This window comes from Chlorocebus sabaeus, chromosome 8, assembly GCF_047675955.1.
Source record: "Chlorocebus sabaeus isolate Y175 chromosome 8, mChlSab1.0.hap1, whole genome shotgun sequence".
In the NCBI taxonomy this organism is placed as follows: Eukaryota; Metazoa; Chordata; class Mammalia; order Primates; family Cercopithecidae; genus Chlorocebus; species Chlorocebus sabaeus.
Genome location: NC_132911.1, coordinates 71778945 through 71801915, shown reverse-complemented (window position 1 = coordinate 71801915; position 22971 = coordinate 71778945). Strand labels below are relative to the sequence as shown.

At 38.6% G+C, this 22971-nt stretch overlaps 1 protein-coding gene and 2 pseudogenes across 1 annotated transcript in view; all 3 read left to right on the top strand.

Annotated features, from left to right (window-relative positions):
- Positions 1 to 22971, top strand: part of CPA6 (carboxypeptidase A6) — a 308847-nt gene that overhangs the window by 127573 nt on the left and 158303 nt on the right. The gene's annotated exons all lie outside the window — the stretch shown is intronic.
- LOC140712145 (ATP synthase subunit a-like) lies at positions 18592 to 19373 on the top strand (annotated as a pseudogene).
- Positions 19918 to 22401, top strand: LOC140712144 (NADH-ubiquinone oxidoreductase chain 4-like; annotated as a pseudogene).

The following is a 22971-nucleotide window of genomic DNA, read 5'->3' as shown; positions in this document are numbered from 1 at the left end:
ATACATCTCTTAGATGTTTTGCTGATAATTGGATTTGCTTTGAGACTATCTGATCATCAGTGTTTCTTTTACTCTTTCACATTCCAGTTACATTTTGAATATGGACCATGATCTGGGTCCATATTCAAATCAGCATCATATTGAGAAAGAAGAAAGGAAAAGGTATGGAGAGCATGGAGCATAAGGGAAAAGACATTGACCCAGTACAGGGATTGTGATCTTTGAGAAGCTGCATCACAAGGATTGTTTACTCCCTTAGAGGGATGATATTGGGAGCACAGGCAGAAGATGCCTCTGTGTTATGGGGCCAGGCTGAGCCTTTTGATAATACAGATACATAGCCTTTTGAGGATATATGGAAGAAGCAACCTTTGGGCTTTCAGACAAGGAAAGAACACGTGGGAGGATAAACAATGGAATGGCAGGATATACTTTTCTTTCCTCTTTCCCTTCTTCCATATCCCTCTCTGCCCTAAAACTTCAGCCACCATATCCAGAGCCATACTTAGACAGTTCATTCATTTTGTCAATGAATTTGTATTGTGCAACCAAGATTAATCAAAGTCCAGTCACGAGACAGAAACCACACCAATAGTTTGAACAGAAAAAGTTTAATATAAAGTAATATTAGCTAGTAAATGGCAACTAATCACTAAAAGACGTAAGACAGGAAATATAAATGCAGAGAACTACTGCTGTTTGGCATTAGGAAGATTGTCCAAGGAAGGGAATAAGAACTTGATGGAGCATCTTCCCCTTCATCAGAGGGGTGAGATTCAGGCCTTCTTGGAATCCATGGACCATAAAGTGAGGCATTTGCTGTGCTGCCAGCAGGCTAAGGCTGGCCTCTTGCTTTGGTATCAGCAAAACTTGCCAGAGAGTAAGTGTCACTGGGCCTTTCACACAGCACCAGTTGCCATGTCATAGGAAAGAAAAAAAGCATATCAGAACTAGGAAAAGAATTTCCTTCCTTCCCAGTGTCTTGCAAAGTCCTCTCTTGATGAAGCCTAACATTGACCAGCTATCAAAGGAGAAATATTTATGGAGTCTAGCTTGAGTTTCACAAGGCAAGACAAAAAGAGGGTAGATCTGGAATTGAGAGGCAGTCTATTGGTACCTGGAATAACACCTTGCTGGCCCAGAGGTATGGTGATTAACAAGATAAAGTAAGGTTCTCCTTGTCACCCTACCATCTAAAGTGAATATAGAGAAGTGAAAAGGTGAGGTCAGGTGTGGTGTAATCCCTCACACCTATAATCCCAGCACTTTGAGAGGCTGAGGCAGGCAGATCCCCTGAGGTCAAGTGTTTGAGACCAGCCTGGCCAACATGGCAAAACCCTGTCTCTACTAAAAATATAAAAAATTAGCCGGGCATGGTGGTGTGTGCCTGTAATCCCAGCTACTAGGGAAGCTGAGGCAGGAGAATCACTTGAACCTGGGAGGCAGAGGTTGCAGTGAGTCAACATCGCGCCATCCAGGCAGCAGAGCAAGACTTCATCTCAAAAAAAAAAAAAAGGGGGAGAAGTGAAAAGGCCATGGCCAAGGTAGGTATTAAGGGATAACATAAAATCCTTCTACCTACCAAGAAAAGGTATTTATAATAACAATTATATACTACTGTGTGCTAAGTACTCTGCTAAATGCCAAATATATATTATTTAATGTAATCCTCATAGCTCAAAGAGAGATTGGCATCCCAGTTTTATAGATGAAAAAAATTAAACCACTCTGTTTTTCCACTCTGCAGAAGACTTTTCCAATTCGAATTCCTTTCTAACATGACTTAGCAAGACGTTTCACCTGAAATCTTTATCAAGCTAAAAAAAAAAAAATGTTTTTGGTGAGATTATTTGGTGGCCACCTGTGAGAAAAGACACTAGAAATGTACATGTGCTGAGGAAGGGAGCCTGGATGGGGAAGCTGGAACTTTGCCATAGACAAACATGGTTCCTTTCATGAGGTTACCTGAAAATGGCATGGCCCTGGGAAGTCAGCCATCTCTCCTGTCACCTCCAGCAACCTGTTTAGCTTTCTTATTTCTGCCTTGATTAATAATGTGTTTAAGCCAACTAAGCATGTTTCATCTTAGTATATTTAGATAATTGACAGCAAACATTAAAAAGTCATAGAATAATGTGGATAATTGAGGAGGTGCTGAGAGACTGTGGGGGAAATGGTAACAATGAGTATGGTATTTTTTTTCTCTCTCCTTTTTTTTCTTAAAAAGAGAAAGGGTCTCAGTCTGTCACCCAAGCTGGAGTCTGGAATGCAGTGGTGCGATCATAGTTCATTGCAGCCTCTGACTCCTGGGCTCAAGCGATCCTCCTGAGTAACTGGAACTATAGGGGCATACCACCATGCCCAGTTAAATTTCTAAAAAGTTTTTTGTAGAGTCAGAGTCTTGCCATGTTGCCCAGGTTGGTCTCGAACTTCTGGGCTCAAGCAGTCCTCCTACCTCAGCCTCCTGAAGCACTGGGATTACACGTGTGAGCCACTGTGACTGGCCTAAGTATGGTTTTTGGGTTTTTCAGGGGGGTTTCTTTTGTTTTTTTGAGACAGAGTCTCACTCTGTCACCCAGGCTGGAGTGCCGTGGTGCAATGTTGGCTCACTGCAACCTCCACCTCCCAAGTTCAAGCGATTCTCCTGTCACAGCCTCCCAAGTAGCTGGGATTACGGGCACACACCACCATGCCCAGCTAAGTTTTGTATTTTTAGTAGAGACAGGGTTTCACCATATTGTCCAGGTTGGTCTCAAACTCCTGACCTCAAATGATCCACCTGCCTTGGTCTCCCAAAGTTCTGGGGTTACAGGCATGAGCCACTTAAAATAGAAATACACTGATTTGTATTTCTATTTTAACAAATCTAAGACTGACTCTACATATCACAGATCTAATTGTTTATCATAAGTATTTGAAAATACTAGGGAGAACAACTGATAGGTTATAAATAAACACAACATTGTTTCTGGAATAGTAAAATCTCTCAGGGTTACCTAATTTCTTTCAGGAACATAAGAGCTCTTATGAATCAGGAGACCACTTGGACAAGGTTGGTCAAGGAAAATGATGTATATTCAATGTTGACTTTCACAGGACTTGGGATATTGCTTAGCATAATTTATTATTTAATAACTTGTAAAAATAAGGTCTATATCACACAACCATAAGTTAATTCAGTTTCAGGTCAGGAATATAAGAAACAGCATTAAAGTTAATTCTCCTACCGGTAATATTTAACCTCTTTTTCATCATCAAATCCTTGAATAATGTTCTCTACAGGAGGTCCATGAAATGGGAAGGTGGCACCAATGAATATTAAGTGAGCAGTTATTTGAAGGTGTTGTAATCAGGATTCCAGGTAACTTTAATAAAACAGTAGAAGGTTCAAAAACACAGAAATTAAAGTTATCTCAAGGACAGATACAAAGTGATGCTTGCAAACATTTAGACTACAAGCCGCACAGAAGGGAAGAATCAAAGGACACAGTGCAATGTGAGTCTAGGGTGAACAGATACCATAGAGTGACACATGTACAAGCTGGCATACTCATTGGGACGGGAGGACTCTGGGCTTTCAGAGCTTCCCGAAATGGTCTTTGTATGGCAGACTATTAGTAACTCAACAAAATTCTGTCTTCTCTTTCACATAGGTGCTGTATTTCACAACCTTCCCTACAGTTAGTTAAGTGGGGCCATACAACTGATCATGACCAATGGAATTGAGATGGCACAATTCCCTTGGCCTCTTCATGGGACCCCTCCCAAAAGGGATGGCTCATTTACTCAGCAACCATGTGCTCAAACCCCTTACAGGAAGGAGAGCTTGCAGGTGAGCTGGGGTGAGTGCTGTTGGGCTCCAGCCCCATGACAGTGTCTAGGGGTGTTACAGTGCTCCTTTAACTTTACCATCCATGGACAGCTAAGTGTTAACCAGCTCAGTGGAGAGTCAGGGTGACAGCTTTTTACACCCTGCCGTCTTGGTACCTGGGTCCTTGTCCAGCATCCAGGAAGAATCAGGTCACACAGACTTGAAGGATGGTGAATGCAGGAATTGAATTGAGTGATGGAGGTGGCTGTCAGCAAGGTGGACAGGGAGCTGGAAAGGGGTTGGAGTGGGAAGATGATCTTCCCCTGGAGTTTGACCATCCTGTGGCCAATCTCCCCTATGACCATTCCCCAGCCGAACTCCTCTCAATGTTCAGATGTTCCTCTTCTTTTCTTCTCTGCCATGTCATTCTGCTGTTCTTCTGCTCATGGGGCCTGGGGTTTGGGTTTTATATGGACACAGGATAGGGGGGGCATGGTGGGCCACAAAGCAACATTTTGGCATGAAAACAGCAATGCCTATTCTCATTTAGGGCTGTGGGTCCAGGCTTGAGGGTAGAGCCCTTGCCAGGGACCCTACTCTCCTGCCTCCTATCTGTATCAGAATGTACACAAAAGTGATGTGGGCTTTTTCTCAGCAGAAACTTTAAAGAATGAAAGTTCTTCCTCCACTCCTTCCTTCCTCTTCTGCAGCCTGGATAACAGTAAAAACAGGACCCAAGAGGATGAAAGAGCCAGACATGGAAAATTTCTGGATCCTCAAATCACTCCATAGAGGAAAGCTGCCCACTCACAAGAAATAACCACCTTTGTCTATTATATGACCAAGAAATAAACGTCTCTTATATGTGAGTCATTATATTGTTTTTGAGCATCACCACACTAGAAGAGAAAATGGTACATTGAAGTAGAGTGCTATCTTAACAGAAATGAAAATAGTGTATAGCCTGAGCTTAGCAATTGGGCAGTAGACAAAGGAACACAGATGCCACAATGCGGAAAGAAAGATTACTGGTGTAACATAGTGACGTAGTGACGAAACATTTGATAAAGCTATCAGTTGAACTTGGAAGATAAGGCAAGTGTCTGTTGACACTACAGCTCTAAGGAAAGTAGTTGGAAATACCTGGGATGTTAGTATGTCTTGGTCCTTCTCACTCGTAGAAAGGTATTACAAGACATAGCTGAATTCAGGAAGAAATAGACAGGTTTACAAGCAGAAATAAAAAGGAATCTGGGGTCTGAAAGGACAGGAAAATCAGGCTGATTCTAGATCCTAAACACACACACAAAAAAGACTCAAGATGGTTTCAAGCAAAGAAGATCCATTAAGATTTCTCAGGTTTGCAAAGTAGCTTAGACTAGGGAGTTACTTTTCTACCTTTCCACCCCAGCCTACTCTTTCAGATGTCCTCAAAGTAGCTTCCATTAAGTTGAAGAGAGGGGGAAAGCCATGGGAGCCAGGAAGCAAAATAATAATAATAATAATAATACAGATTTGAGAATTACATCTAGGAAAGAACTTAGAGTGTGGTTACTTAATGAAACTTCCTAGGAGAAAATAAACCAGAAGCCCATATAGTTTCTGATACGTGGCCCACAATATCACAGACCTGACCAAAATATAAAATTTTGCAAGATAAAGCATTATACAACTATCAGGACCTCAAACCTGAACAAACCAGAAGTTGACTGCGAAAGCTGCTTGCCTCCAAGGAGTGCATACTCACCTATATCCACTTCAGATGTGGCCAGGAAGAATAATGCGCAAAGGAGAGCCTCCTAGAGAAAACCAGAGAACAGGACAGTTAGTTCCAGAGATACCAGAGAGCAGATGCTGGGTCCAACTAAGAACCTTTCTCCACTGCCAAAGCAGGGAGTCTTTGCCATGCCCATGGAGACAGGTGTCATCATGACCTGAGTCTGTGATCGCACACCTCTGCGATCACAGACTGTTCTGAAAGCGAGATGTTATTGTGGATATCCTGTCTCTGCTGAGCACCATAAATGGTAAAAGGGAGGGTGCAGGGGGCAGGTAATCTGCTTGTTAGTTTGTTTGTCTTAGAGCGTAAAGAGCCATACGTGGACTTACTGGAGAAAACTGGTTCTGAAGAGCCTTTGGGTGGTCCCCTCAAGCAGATATATAGTGAGTAAAAGAACATAGTGACTAGTCATCAAAAATTGAATTCTTCTGGGCCCATATCCCATAGGCTTTTTATAGGTAGGAATGACGCTGTGTATAAGAGATATCCAGTGGAGAGGAAGCAGAAGTGATGAGTGCCCCCTATAGTCCAAGGCTTTGTAACCCTCCTTCCTATCCACTAGGGCTGTGTATGACTATGACAAAGCCTTAGGGTATAGTGGATCTGTAAACTGAACAAGGCCTGGTCTTCAAATCACCACATGGTGCAAAATCATCCACCAGCAAGGAATATTGACCTCAGAAATGAGGGAAAACTATTTAGTTTGAGCTGATATACATTCTGGTCTATCTGTTGCCATAGCTGGTGTTACTTTAATAGAACCAGCATCTCTAAAACTGACCCATTTTGTGTGACTTCTAGCCATAAACCTTGTGGATCCACTGACTATCACAGATCAGTAGGTCTCCACATCCATGGGTTCCATATTCACATATTCAAACAACCATGGATGGAAAACATGCAAAAAAAAAAAAAAGCAATACCATAATACAAAAATACAAATTTTTAAAATATAACAGCTATATAGCATTTACATTGTATTAGGCATTATAAGGAATCTAGAGATGTTTTAAGGTATACAGGAGAATGTGTGTAGGTTGTATGCAAATACTAGTCCATTTTGTATCAGGAACTTGAGCATCTGCAAATTTTGGTATCCATGCAGATCGTGGAACCAATCCTCCTTCGATACCAAGGGATGACTGTAGTTTATATTTTAGAAAAGCTAACGCAGACTGAGAACTTAACAAGCATACTCATTCCACAAACAGATCTAAATGGAATACTCTATGTTGGGCATTGGATGAATCACACATGGCATTGTGAGGACACGACCATGAGTAGAAACTGGACCTTCAGACAAGGAGCTTAGAGAGGTTTATGAGGTCATCCGGAGCAAAAAAGAGAGAGCAAAGAAACGCACCTGGGCGTGGTGGCTCACGGCTGTAATCCCAACACTTTTGGAGGCTAAGGAGGGTGGATCACCTGAGGTCAGGAGTTCGAGAGCAGCCCAGCCAACATGGTGAAACCCCATCTCTACTAAAAATACAAAAAAAAATAGGCGTAGTGGCAGGTGCCTGCAATCCCAAGCTATTTGGGAGGCTGAGGCAGGAGAATCGCTTGAACCCAGGAGGTGGAGGTTGCAGTGAGCCAAGACCGCACCATTGCACTCCAGTCTGGGCAAAAAGAGTGAAACTCAATCTCAAAAAAATAAATAAATAAAAAGTAAAAATAAAAAACAATTAAAAAACGCAAAGTTGATAGAACCTCTCTACAGATTTTTCTCTAATCTCCAGGTATGTCCTATGTTTCCCAGTCTCTGAGCCTTGTATGTACATATGTAGAAACAAATTCCACAGATGTTTATTAAGGGACTCTGTGCCTGTTCTAGATGCTGAGGGATACAGCAGGAAACACAGTGAACAATCCCTGTCCTTAAGAAACTTCATATTGTAGTGGAGGGAGATTAACAAAAAATAGGTAAAAAATATAGTATATCAGTTGGTCATAGTTGTAGAGAAAAGTAAAGCAGGGGAAAAGGTGAGGGACCTAGAATGTGATTTTAAATGGAATGAATAGTCAGGGAAGACAACATTGAAAAGGTGGCATTTGAGCAAAGCTTTGAAGGAGGCGAGGGTGAGCTGTTATTGCCACATCTTTGGGAATAACCACCCCTTCCTTCTTTACCAGGCAGAAGGGCCAGTCTCAGACACTAGCTCATCAGAAAGCTTTTGCTAACTGCTACAACCAGATGTGTTACTTCTATTTTTTCAAGTCCTTGAAGATCTTTGTTATTCTCTCACACAATCTGTTCTCAGATTCTGGTTGCCTTACTGAAACACGTGTTCTCATTCACTCCAGTGTTTTGAGGAACAACAAACCAATTTGATTAGGATAACCCAAGGTTAATAAGTTGTAGCTCTATTTACCTTAACCCCACACAACCTCCATCACCAGCTGACATATTTTGAAATTGACAATTGACATTTTCTCAACATCGTTTCACCCTTTCCAATCAAATTACTGTTCACACACCCTTTCCACATACAAATTCTGCCTTTCATGCCTAATATACAAACGAAACTTCTTTTAAAAAGATGTAAAAAAAGCTTTTTAATCAGAAGGACAAAAAATGATAACAACACCATATGAAAGAGACTGGAGGCAAAAGCAGAGCAAAACCAAACTATTGCAGAACTGGAGTTTCAGTTTGATCTGAGGTTAGCAAAGAGAAGTTTTAGAAATAACCTAGCACTGAGTGATTCAGTGTTTTGGCTACTCTCAAAAGGAAGGTAGAAGGGAAAAATCTAATTTGTCTGGGTACTTTTATCAGATGATCTTACCAAATATGTACTACCACAACCCCAGGTGATCATAAAGGAATACTTAGTAAATACTGATTATAGATCTGAGGGTTTCCAATACTGTTCAAAGAATCCACAGTTATCTATCTTAAACTTTTTTCAACAAAAATCTATAGACATGCTTTAGGGACTATAAGTTTCACTTAGTAGCCATTTTAAAGTATAGATCCTTTCTTCCATTTAATAACATTCTTCATTCCACTTAGAAAATCATAATCCTGAAAGAAGTATAATAAAGTACAGATCTCTTTAAAGAATAAATGTGTTTGTAATTTAATGAGAAGTTAAATACATTTCTAAATGTTTCACTCAAAGAGTTTTGTAAAAAAAAAAAAAAAAAAAAATTGTTAGAATTGAAACAGTTTATGACAAACCCTGCATCCATCTCCACTTAGGAGGTAAAGAGTACATGTATGTTACTGAAAGCTGAAAGTAACCTCCTGTACTTAATTTGGAAACATTTCAAGAATATAATTCTTGTGCCATATAGAAGTATTATTCATAAAAACAAAATGACCCTTGGAACCAAAAGCATTTTCTTAAAGTAATAGGTCAGATTGAACCTCAAAAATAGGAACTTATTTCTTTTCAGTATGGTCACACAAAAATCATTTTTGTCATGCTTAGCTTCTTGCTTATAATGGGACCATTGGCTTTTCGGCTCGTTTTCTTTTTTTTTTTTTTTTTTTTCTTTTTTTTTCCTCCTTTTTAAGGAAGATAGAGAAAGCTCAGAATTATAAAACTCTACTTATGTAACACTTTTCTATCAAGGGGTTCCAAATTATTTATAAAATGTTAGCTCATTTAATTCTCACAGCTCCCAAGCAGGTTCAGAAATGACATGTGATATTTATGATGGGCTTTGTCTCAGTTTCTGCTGGGGAACATGAGTCACTTCTACTCTTGCAGCGGAAATGAAGCTATAATTTCCTGACATCCGGTCGAGGCGCTAACCTGACCTCATTCCAACTCTCCAAGTTCAGCAGTCGTGTTCCAATTTTGGTTTTATTTATATTTCTCTAAGATCTGGCAGTGAACTGTCATAAATCATGCCTTCATGCAGGACTTGATGAGATGAGGGACAGGAAGGAAGCCTTTTAGTAGATATCAGCTTTTGTTTCTGTTTTAAGGGAAGTAAACATTTAGGGTACTTCACTCTTAGTACATCAGTTACTCCTCCAATGAGTAACTCCTTTGTGTTCTGACATAGGTAGGTTTCAAATGGACTTACAAAAAGTTGGGCATATTTATTTTTGAATAGGTAACAATGTATTGATGTTCAGAATTCAAGATGTTCAAAGGATATACAATTTTTAAAACCCCCTCCTATTCGTCTTCTCCAGTCACCCAATTCCTTTTGTAGAGGCAAGCAGTGTTAGTAGCTTCTAACAGAGGTATGCTACACAAATCCAAGAAGATAACAGATAGACACAAATATGTATCTCTGCATAAATATGTAGGTATATACATAATACATTAATATATTATTATACTTATATATCCCTATGTATTAATGTATATCTTTAGATATATTTCTCTTCTCCTTTTTTCCATAAATTATAACAAACTATACACACAGTTTTACTACTTGCTTTCTTCACTTAACATGTCTATGATAATCCAGAACAGAATCTAAAAAGCTTCTTCCTTTTTACAACTGCATGTTCTTCTGTTGCCATAGATATATCAGATTTCCTTAACCAGTCTTCTACTGGTATTAGATTTCAAATCTTATGCTGTCATAAACATTGTTGCAAGGAAGAACCTGATAGAAAGTTGTTTCACATATGTACAAATAGAATAAGTTCTCAGAAATAGAATTTTTTGGCCAAAGAGGATATGTACTTTCTTTTATAGATATGTTTCAAATTGCCCTCCATAGAGGTTTTGTCAGTTCACACTCCCACCAGAAATGTATGAAAATTCCTATTTCGTACTCCCTTGCCAACATATGGTACAATCAAGCTATTTAACTCAGAGACAAAATATACTGAATAATGAGTTTTCCAGTTCTTGAAAAGGATATGTGATATATCAAATGATTTATATTTTCACAGATCCACACATTTAAAATAATTTGTACATTATCTTCAAAAACCCCATCATTTTTAGAATATTACTAACCTTAATTTAAAAGTATGGATCATTTCCCATTAGCGATGACCATTGCTTTGCCAAAATGATTCTGTGTGGCACATTTCTAAACCTCAGCCAGCTGATAGGTGGTTTCAATAAATACTTGATACTGAATGTTTCCAGTGCTGTCAAAGAACCTGAACAATACTGAAGCTTCTTAGACTGAGATTTGGTCGCTATCAAGAAAGTTTGAAAATAATTATTTTCTATGTTGTTTATTTTAAAGTATGTATCTATAGCAGGGTTAAGCATTTCAAAAGGATGTGTGGGTTGATGTTTGTGATATTACGGGTTGAGCCAGAGAGTTCTGCCAAGTGAGAAAGTAGCTTTTATGAGATGTTTAAATGTATGTTGCATGTGCCAGCACAGCTATTCTACTACACGTTATTTATGTAGCATTTATAAAGGCATAATCAAGACATCTGATATTACAAATGAGGATTTGTACTCAACTGTAAATTATGTCACAGATGTAATAGTTCTTTCCATTTTCAGCAATTACAGGAAATGCTCAAGATTTTATTATATACATGCATGTACACGTATGCCCAGAGCTTTGCTGCTCTCCATAGAGAGTAGTGTTTTCACAAAGTTCTGAACTATTAGACCTTATTCAGTTATATCAAATATTTGATTAATATTGCAATCTTAGCTTCTGCATTTATGAAAAAGTATCCATCACCTTCTCCTGTGAACCTTTGTTCTTACAAAATGAGGTTCATTGAGAAAACATTTTTTGTTATATTCAACTGGAACGATTAAAAACGTATCTAAATTGGTATCAGTAGACATTCGTGGTATAAACACTGCCTCTCACTTGTACTCTTTTAACACAAGACACCATTTGATACTATTTGACTTGGCTACTAAGAGAAAATGGTTCTTTTTTTAAAAACAAATTTTTTTTGTTTTGTTTTTTTGAGAAGGAGTCTCGCTCTGTCGCCCAGGCTGAAGTGTAGTGGCACGATCTCAGCTCACTGCAAGCTCTGCCTCCCAGGTTCAAACCATTCTCCTGGCTCAGCCCCCCAAATAGCTGGGACTACAGGCACCTGCCACTACATCCAGCTAATTTTTTTGTATTTTTAGTAGAGACGGGATTTCACCATGTTAGCCAGGATGGTCTCAGGATCACGATCTCCTGATCTTGTGGTCTGCCTGCCTCGGCCTCCCAAAGTGCTGGGATTACAGACTTGAGCCACCATGCCCGGCCTTTAAAAATTATTTTTAATTGACAACAAATTATATATAGATCATATACAACACGATGTTTTGAGAAATGGCTCATTCAAGATAATTAACATATGTGTTACCTCGCATACTTATTTTTTGTAGTGAGAACACTTAACAGCTACTCTCTTAGCGATTTTCAGGAAAACAATATGTTGTTATTAACTATAGTCATCACACTGTACACTGGATCTTTTGAACTTATTTCTCCTAACTGAATTTTGTATCTTTTGACCAACATCTCTCCATCTACCACCCCCCCAGCCCCTAGTAACTACCATTCTACTCTCTGCTTTATGAATTCAACTTTTTAAAATTCCACATATAAGTGAGAGCACGCAGTATTTGTCTTTTTGTGCCTGGTTTATTTCACTTAATATAATGTCCTCCAGGAAAATAGTTCTTTGATGCTCTTAAGAAAAGTGTCCTTGAAAGTATTGCCTTGTGCCACTACTAATTCATTTCAGTTAGCCAGGGTTTGATAACTGTTGTTACCAAAATGTGGTATCAGAAGAAATCTAGTTTCTACCATCTTTCTGAAGTCAGTCCCTTTGTTAAACCTAAGATTAAGAAATATTTTATACTAGACATACTACCGTATTTAGTAATGACTATGAATTATTATTTTCCTCTGGCAGATTTTTGCAGAGGCACTTCCCTCTAGCTGAGCACTTCGCCACTGTGAGAACCTCCAAAGTATCATCATGGCATTCTTCAGATTGCAGTTTGTTCCTTATGGCGATGGCATCTATTGCTAAATGCTATAAAATAAAATAACATAAACCTTTAAACACTCTTTACTTTCAAATTCTTGCCAAATCAGCATGGGCTCATACTTGTTTTAATAGATTTTATTATTTTTCAGGTATGGTGAGGCCAACAGATCAGGAGACAGCTGCCATTGAAACAATAGTTGATTATACTCAGGGACCTCAAGAGAGGGAGTATCTATTAGGCCATAAGGGGAAGCACATGGGGAATCACCAAGACTCTGGCTTGGTGGGTTTGTATTTGGCCGGCAACCACAGGGAGGAGGATTCTTCCAGAGGGGTGTTGGGCAACCAGGGAGGCAGGAAGCAAAGCTAAGATGATTCAGGCTTTTTATGTGATTGTCCAGAACACAGAACACGTCCGGCATGTGCATGCAAGGTGGAAGTGGCAGCATCAAGTTTACAGAAGCATGGTAAAAGCATCGAGTTTATAGAAAGATATAAATGCACTAACGTAGTCAGTTTTAGGCGAGCACTACTAGCTCTTTGCTATGGCTGTTTGATCTTTGTGGCATTTATCAGCTACTCTCAGTGCTTTTACATACAATTATTTATGTATGCGTGATTGAAAAAATTACATTTTGACATCATGTCATTCATTCCATAATGAATCCTTAAACCAAGTAACTTGAAGTACACTGATGTTAAAATACCATGTTAATATTAAGTATTATAATGATAATTCAGCAAATTCTTTTGAAGAAATTTTTTACCAGATTTATAAATTGCTCAAATCTGGTTTTTAAATACTATATAATATTTTTAGATGGGCCTAGTTTAAAAAAAAAAAAAACAGTTAAAGGAATTATCACAATATCTTCTACTTTTTCTTTATTAGTAATACAGTTATATATATGATATGTTAAATGTATGGAAGGGCTTATAAATAGGAGTCTGAAACTTCACTTAGCTCATTATCTAGAGAAAAATGTATTTGTTTAGAAACAGGTTTTTTTTTTTTTTTTGAGACTGAGCCTCACTCTGTTGCCCAGTCTGGGGTGCAGTGGCGCCAACTCGGCTCACTGCAAGCTCCGCCTCCCAGGTTCACACCATTCTCCTGCCTTAGCCTCCAGAGTAGCTGGGACTACAGGCTACCGCTACCATGCCCGGCTAATTTTTTTGTATTTTTAGTAGAGACAGGCTTTCATCGTGTTAGCCAGGATGGTCTCCATCTCCTGACCTCGTGATCTGCCTGCCTCGGCCTCCCAAAGTTCTGGGATTACAGGTGTGAGCCACTGCACCGGGCCAAAACCAAAGTTATTTTTAAGAAAGTAAATATGTTGCTTTTTTAAGTGCAAAATTCAAGAATCCCAAACATCAAAACATGAAAGAAGTCTGTGTCTATTTTTGATGCCATAACAGGAAGACTAATTTTCATCTACATTTTAATATGCATTTGGTCCCCAAATCAAACTCAATACAATGTTATTTTAAAACATATGTCAGTAAATTTTGTTGCCCTTAAATTAAGTAGTGGTTATTACTTGCTAAATAGGAAAAGTAAAAATTTTGTTTTTCCATGTTACCGAAAGCTGAATTTAAAACTAATTTTACAATACATAAACTTTAATATTATGATCCATAATAAACTATTTAACATAGAAAATACTTAAGTAATGCAGACCAGGTGTTTTGAACCAAAACTCCCATTCAAGACAACTAAATCTGCATTAAAAATAAATATTTTCTTTAAAACATCAAAAAGCAAACAAGGTGATGAGAATTACTGGCTGAAAGTCCAAAAGATGAAGATCCAGAGAGATAAACCCAAAGTTTGTAGCTACTTTTGCTCTGGAGGTGTTTGCTGACCTAAAAATGACAGCTAAAATGTTAAGTGGCCATTTTGTCAGCCTCACAGGGATTGCCAGGGTGGAGACTCTGGTAAGTCAGCCTAGGCTTTGGGTTGGGATGCTAAAAGATTGCATTCTAGAAGTAAGGGTGGACCAAAAATAAGTATCCCTGCTTTGAAACATCTCAATGGTCCAGAAAAATCTCACATTCTAAAATTAGTTTAAGGTGATTTCAGATAAGAGCTAGTGGCCCCAGAAAACAAAAGTCTTCTCTGAAAGATACCACCATTGTAGGTCTTAAATTATTTCTACAAATAACTTTTAAAATGCGATGTCCACACATAAAGAGAGCCAAATATATAAGGCAATAAGATAACATGAACAAAGGAACAAAAATCTGCCTGGTTCCAGAGAGTAGAGTTAAAGACATTGTACAGCATTTAAGCTTACTAAGCTACTGGAGATAAAAAGAATGGCAGCAAGAATAGTTTTCATAACCAAAAACTATACAAAGTGATATTGCAGAATTAAAACAAAAGTAGAAAATATAGAACTGAAAAACACAATAACTGAAATTAAGAACTCAGTATATAGGTTTAACAGCATATTAGACACAGCTGAAGAAAGAAATGGTGAAATGAAGGGCAGAAGAAAATACCCAGAGAGAAACATAAATAAACTGAAAACTGAAAATTAAAAATGCAAGATAAAAGACACAGAGGGGACAGGCGTGGTGGCTCATGCACTAGACATACTACTGTATTTATACTAGACATACTACTGTATTTAGTAATGACTATGAATTATTATTTTCCTCTGGCAGATTTTTGCAGAGGCACTTCCCTCTAGCTGAGCATTTCTCCACTGTGAGAACCTCCAAAGTGTCATCATGGCATTCTTCAGATTGCAGTTTGTTCCTCATGGCGATGGCATCTATTGCTAAATGCTATAAAAAAAAAAATAACGTAAACCTTTAAACACTCTTTACTTCAAATGGGATAGTTTTAGAGCTTTCAAATTCTTACCAAATCAGCATGGACTCATACTTCTTTTAATAGATTTTATTATTTTTCAGGTATGGTGAGGCCAACAGATCAGGAGACAGCTGCCATTGAAACAATAGTTGATTATACTCAGGCTCATGCCTGTAATCCCAGCACTTTGGGAGGCCGAGGCGGGTAGATCACGAGGTCAAGAGATCAAGACTCTCCTGGTCAATATGGTGAAACCCCATCTTTAAAAATACAAAAATTAGCTGGGTTTGGTGGTGTGTAGTCCCAGCTTGTAGTCCCAGCTACTCAGGAGGCTGAGGCAGGAGAATCGCTTGAACCTGGGAGGCAGAGGTTGCAGTGAACCAAGATTGTGCCACTGCACTCCAGTCTGGGCAACAGACTCTGTCTCAAAAAAAAAAAAAAAAAAAGAACACAGAGGATACAATAAAAAGACATAATTGGAGTTTCAGAAGGGAAGGAAAAAAGAGAAAAAGTATGTGAAGAAGTAATGCATAGTCACAAATTATGCTACCACAATATATTTATTGATTACAAAGGCAATACCATGTAAACCAAGTGATCAAGGTTAACATCACCAATAATAGGATAAGTCAATATCATGTGCCTCCTGAAATGATGCACTGAGAAGGACATATCACTTTGTAATATTCCTGCCAAAAATGCTTAATCAGCATCTAATCATGAGGAAAATATCAGATAAACCCAAATTTTTAAAAATATTTGACCTGTATTCTTCCACAATGTCAAGGTCATGAAACACAAAGACTAAGGCACTGTTCTAAATTAAAGGAGACCAAAGACAGATGTCCACTGAATAAAACTGTGATTCTGAGTTGAATCCTGTACCAGAAAAAGAACATTAGTGGTATAACTTGCAAAATCTGAATATGGTCTATAGATTTAGAGTGTACTATTGAATAGCCTTTATTCTGATTTTTGTGATTGTGTTATGGTTATATAAGAGAATACCCTTGATTTTGTGAAATACAGCCTACATTATGAGATAATTGGGTTTCATGTCTACAACCTAAAATTTCAAAGTAGGGTAAAAAAGTAAATTAATACCCAAATATAGTGAGACTACAGAGAGGCAATGACAGAAAATGTTTAAAGATGGAAGGGAACAATAGGAATGAAATGGGGAATGTAATCTGTTTTCATTCACTAAAACAAACAGATTAACAGCTAATTTCTCAGCAGAAGCAATGGACACCAGAAGTCTGTGGAATGGTGGTTTTAATTGCAAAATAATAAGAATAGGTACAACAATAAATGCTAACTTTTAAGTATATATACCCAGTAAACAATATCTTTCAAGAAGACAGTGAAATAAAGATATATTTAGACAAAACTGGGAGAGTTTATCAATAACAGACACTCACTAAAGGAAATGTTAAAAGGTGTTCCTCAGGAGAAGCTATAACTTCCAAACCAATGGAGAAAAAAAAATAGAACATAAAAGATCAATTCCCAAAAATTAAAGAATGTTGAGAAAAAGCATCAGAGTGTAGATGATAACATTTAGAAAGCACTTAGCAATCAACACTACACAGAATATACACACAGAAAAGCAATTGCTATAAAAATCAGGAGAATGATCTTCTTTAGGCATAACAAGGAGAGGATGCCTAGGGGGAAGGGCATAGGGAAGCTTTCTAGTGATGTTTTGCTTCTTGACCTAGGTATGGTTACATAGTTTTTCACTTTATGATAATACCTTCAGATGTAAACTTGATTCAACATGATTATTTATAGCAAGGATGTTTATAAAACTTGACAATTCTATATCAGTATCTCCTTACCATACACCACATAAAAATGATGATAAGGCCCCTATAACTTCTGAAGGAGCTCACAAAATTAGATATATTTGAGGTTTGGAAATGGTCTTACCTGTCCCCCAGTAAAGAGCAACCCTGATCATCTAGCCAGCTGCTTTCAGAGGTTCATAAAATCTAATTTCCTGTAAACAAAGATTTTGCTCTGATATTAAATGTCTGTCTATATTTCCTTCTCCATCCCATAGCCACTAAACGTTTGAAGATTCTTCCACAAAGTATATTGTTCATTAGCCAGTGTATTACTTCATTTGCACAAAGTTCTTTTGAAGAGGAAATCTTTATCAAGATAGTTTTGATCAAATCCTTTTTAAGAAATAAACTGATTTACAGAAATCTTGAAATAACCTAATATTATAAAACTACCACATTCTTAGCTACCACCTGAAGGTTTTCTTTCTTTTTTTTTTTTTTTGAGACGGAGTCTCGCTCTGTCGCCCAGGCTGGAGTGCAGTGGCTGCATCTCAGCTCACTGCAAGCTCCGCCTCCCGGGTTTACGCCATTCTCCTGCCTCAGCCTCCCGAGTAGCTGGGACTACAGACGCCCGCCTCCTCGCCCGGCTAGTTTTTTGTATTTTTTAGTAGAGACGGGGTTTCACCGGGTTAGCCAGGATGGTCTCGATCTCCTGACCTCGTGATCCACCTGTCTCGGCCTCCCAAAGTGCTGGGATTACAGGCTTGAGCCACCGCGCCCGGCCTTCTTTCTTTTCTTTATGGCATCTCAACATCAATTTTCTTTTTTTTAAGACAGAGTCTTGCTCTGTCACTCATGCTGGAGTGCAATGGCACAATCTTGGCTCACTGCAACCTCTGCCTCCTGGGCTCTGGTGATCCTCCTACCTCAGCCTCTTGAGTTTCTGGTATTACAGGTGTGCACCACCATGCCCAGCTTATTTTTGTATTTCTAATAGAAACAGGGTTTCACCATATTGGCCTGGCTGGTCTCAAATCCCTGGGCCCAAGTGAGTGCTGGGATTACATGCATTAGCCACCATCCCTGGCCCCACATCAATCTTTAATATAAACCTGGCTTCTAGTCTCCATCACTCGTGATCTTGATAAACAAATCACAGTTTGGGGCTGGGCCCAAATGAAAGCAAAATGTAAGAAACACCACATTCTGACTCAGCAAAGTGCTCTCATTTTGTTTCAGAAGAGTTTGCTATTACAAGGCATTTAGAGTTGCCTTTCATTGAGCATTTCTCTTTTTAAAACAGATATAGCTATTTTTAAAGTGTAGTTTATATAAGCCATGGAAGAGCTATAGAATTTCTGCCATGCTTTCAGCATAGTAATTAGGGATTACATTTATTTTAGCCCTCAGGTGAATTTTCCCTCTCTGTACAAATTTTTCCCTCTCCTATTCTAATAAGTTTGCCTCCTTCCTTCTCTATTGCAAGAGACCCAAAATAACCCAAAAATAATCAAAACACAAAAACATAAAACCCCTTGAGAATTAAAATGAACAAAAATCTATTCACCTCTTTTATTACCCCAACAATTCTAGTCCTACCTGCAGTAGTATTAATCATTTTATTTCCCACCATACTATTTCCAACCTCCAGTTATCTAATCAGTAACCGACTGACTTCCATTCAACAGTGACTAATTCAACTTGTGCTAAAACAAATAATAATCCATAATGTTAAACGGCAAACCTGATCCCTTACACTGATCTCCCTAATTCTCTTCATTGCTTCAACCAGTCTCCTCAGGCTTCTACCCCATTCATTACACCAACTACCCAGTTATCAATAAATCTAGGAATAGCAATCTCCCTATGAGCTGGTGCAGTAATTACAGGCTTCCGCTTTAAGACGAAAGCTTCCTTAGCTCACTTTTTACCACAAGGCACACCTATACCACTTCTCCCTATGCTAGTGATCATTGAAACTATTAGCCTATTCATTCAACCAATGGCACTAGCTGTGCGATTAACAGCCAACATTACAGCTGGACACCTACTAATGCTTTTAATTGGAGAAGCCACTATCAACTCAGTCTTAGTACTTAGTACTATCAACTTACAACTTAGTACTTACAACTTAGTACTATCAACTCAGTCTTCCCACAGCTTCAGTCGCTCTCATCATTCTAATCCTGCAAACCATCCTCGAATTTGCCGTAGCCCTTATTTAGGCCTATGTCTTTACATGACTAGTAAGCCTTTACCTACACAACACCAAACACATGCCTACCACATAGTTAAACCCAGCCCCCACCACTAAGAGGAACTCTCTCAGCTCTTGTAACTTCTGGCCTTTGATTTCACTTTATTACCCTCTTAACCCTAGGCCTACTGACCAATAAACTAATCATATGCCAATGATGACGTGACATTACCTGAGAAAGTGCATTTCAAGGCCACCTCACATCAATCGTCCAAAAAAAAGGCCACCTCACATCAATTGTCAATCATTCCTCTGATGTGGAATAATTCTATTTATTATCTCAGAGGTATTCTTTTTGCTGGTTTCTTCTGGGCATTCTACTACTCCAGTCTAGCCCCGACTCCAGAATTAGGAGGATACTGACCCCCAACAGGCATTTTTCCCCTCAGCCCCTTAGAAGTGCCCCTCCTGAGTACATCTGTATTATTCACATCAAGTGTGTCAATTACTTGGGCTCACTACAGCCTAATAGAAGGTAGTCGAAAGGAGATACTTCAAGCACTGTCCATCACAATTACCTTAGGTATTTACCCTTCTACAAGCCTCCGAATATTTCGAGGCCTCCTTTTCTATCTCTGATGGAATGTACGCCTCCACATTCTTTATAGCCACAGGCTTTCAAGGACTTCACATTACTGTCGGATCAACATTTCTCACCATCTGCCTCCTCCGCCAAGTAAAATTCTACTTTGCATCCGACCACCACTTTGGCTTTGAAGACACCACCTGGTATTGACATTTTGTAGATGTGGTCTGACTATTATTATACATCTCTATCTATTGATGAGGGTCTTACTCTTTTAGTATAAACAGTACCATTGACTTCCAATCAATTAGTTTCAATAATACCTGAAAGAGAGCAGTCAACCTGACACTAGCCCTAGTAACCAACGCCTTACTGGCTGTCTTACTAATAATCACAGTTTGGCTCCCACAGCTTAATATCTATGTAGAAAAATCCAGCCCCTTTGAATGTGGATTTGACCAATAGCCTCTGCTCGCCTCCCCTTTTCCATAAAATTCTTCCTAGTAGCCATCACATTCCTCCTCTTCGTCTTAGAGATCGCTTTACTACTGCCCCTGCCATGAACCCTTCAAACAACCAACCTGACACTAATAATGAGTACAGCCTTTATACTAGTTACCATTTTAATCCTAGGCTTGGTTTATGAATGAGCCCAAAAAGGATTACACTCGGTCAAATTGGTAAATAGTTTAAGTCAAAATAAATGATTTTGACTCATTAGATTATGGTAGACCATAATTACCAAATGCCCTCTATTTATATTAACATTATATTAGCATTTACCATATCATTGCTAGGTGTATTAGCCTATCATTCCCACCTAATATCATCCCTATTATGCCTAGAAGGCATAAGCTATCAATATTTATCATAAATACTCATAAGTTTAAATATACATTTTGCTCTAGCAAACATAATACCAATTATCCTCCTAGTATTTGCTGCCTGAAAAACCACAGTGGCCCTTGCCTTACTAGTTTCAATCTCCAGTACATATGGCCTAGATACATACAAAAATCTAAATTTACTTCAGTGCTAAAAATTATTATTCCAACAATCATGCTATTACCAATAACATGGTTCTCTAAAAATTCTGTAATCTGAATCAACATGGTTACCCACAGCCTACTCATCAGCCTACTGTTTTTTAACCAACTCAATAACTCATTCAACTTCTCATTAATCTCTCCTGACCCACTGACATCACCCCTTCTAATCTTAACAACCTGACTGCTACCTCTTATACTTCTAGCAAGCCAGTATCACCTGTCTAATGAGTCACTTCCATGAAAAAAGCTCTATATTTCTATGCTGATCTCCCTACAGACTTTTTAAATCATAATATTTACAGCCACAGAGCTAATTATATTCTATATCCTCTTTGAAGCCATGCTAGTTCCTACCCTATTATCATTACCCACTGAGGTAATCAAACAGAACACCTTAATGCAGGCTCATACTTCATATTTTACACACTAGTAGGATCCCTACCTCCACTCGTAGCACTTGTTTATACTCAAAATACTTCAGGTTCACTAAACATACTAGTAGTAATACTTACTACCCAAGAGCTGTTAACCTCCTGACCCAACAATCTTCTATGACTAGCATGCATCATGGCTTTTATAGTAAAAATACCTCTATATGGACTTCACCTATGACTCCCCAAAGCCCACGTAGAAGCCCCTATTGGTGGCTCAATAGTACTTGCAGCAGAACTCCTAAAGCTAGGCAGTTACGGAATAATACGACTTACTCTCATCCTCAACCCACTAGCAGAACATATAGCCTACCCTTTCCTCATGCTATCCCTATGAGGAATAATCATGACAAGTTCTATTTGTCTACGACAAACCAATTTAAAATCACTTACTGCCTACTCCTCCATAAGTCACATAGCACTTGTTATTATGGCTATTCTCATCCAGACCCCTTGGAGTTTTACAGGTGTGGTCACCCCTATAATTGCTCACAGACTCACTTCATCCCTACTATTCTGCCTAGCAAACTCAAACTACAAGCAAGCCCATAGCTGAACCATATTACTTACCCAGGCCTTCAAACACCACTCCTACTAATAGCCTCATGATGACTTCTAGCAAATCTGACTAACCCTGCCTTACCCCATACCATTAATCTAGTAGGGGAACTCTTTGTGACTGTGGCCTCATTCTCCTGATCAAATATCACTATTATGCTTATAGGACTTAATGTACTAATTACAGCCCTTTACTCCCTGTATATGCTAATCACAACACAATGAGGGACATTTACATATCATATCAACATATCAAACTTTCCTTTGCACGAGAAAAACACATTAATACTTATACATCTAGCACCTATCTTCCTACTATCCTTAGACCCTAAAATTATTTTGGGGTTTGCATGCTGTAGCTGTAGTTTAAGCAAAACATTAGATTGTGGATCTAACAATAAAAGTCTGCCACTTCTTATCTACCGAGAAAGTATGCAAGAACTGCTAACTCATGCCCCCATGTCTAACAATATGGCTTTCTCAACTTTTAAAGGATGAGAGTCGTCCATTGGTCTTAGGAACCAAAAACACTGGTGCAACTCCAAATAAAAGTAACAAGCATGTATTTTTCCACAGCTACAACAGCCCTAGTCCCCTTAATCCTACCAATTACTGCTACCTTAACCAACACATGCAAAAGAGGTTCATACCCAAATTAAGTAAAAACATCCATCACATGTGCCTTCATCATTAGCCTCATCCCTGCAACAACGTTTATATGCACAGACCAAGAAGTCATTATCTCAAACTGACATTGAATGATGATCCAGACCCTCAAACTCTCACTAAGCTTCAAACTAGACTACTTCTCTACAATATTTATCCCAGTAGCACTATTCATTACCTGATCTATTATAGAATTCTCAATATGATATATAAACTCAGACCCTAACATGAATCAATTTTTCAGATGTTTGTTTATTTTCCTTATCACAATATTCCAGTTACTGCCAACAACCTCTTTCAGCTCTTTATGAGATGAGAAGGCATAGGTATCATATCCTTCTTGCTAATTGGCTGATGGTACGGCCAAGCAGATGCTAAAACAGCAGCCCTCCAGGAAGTCCT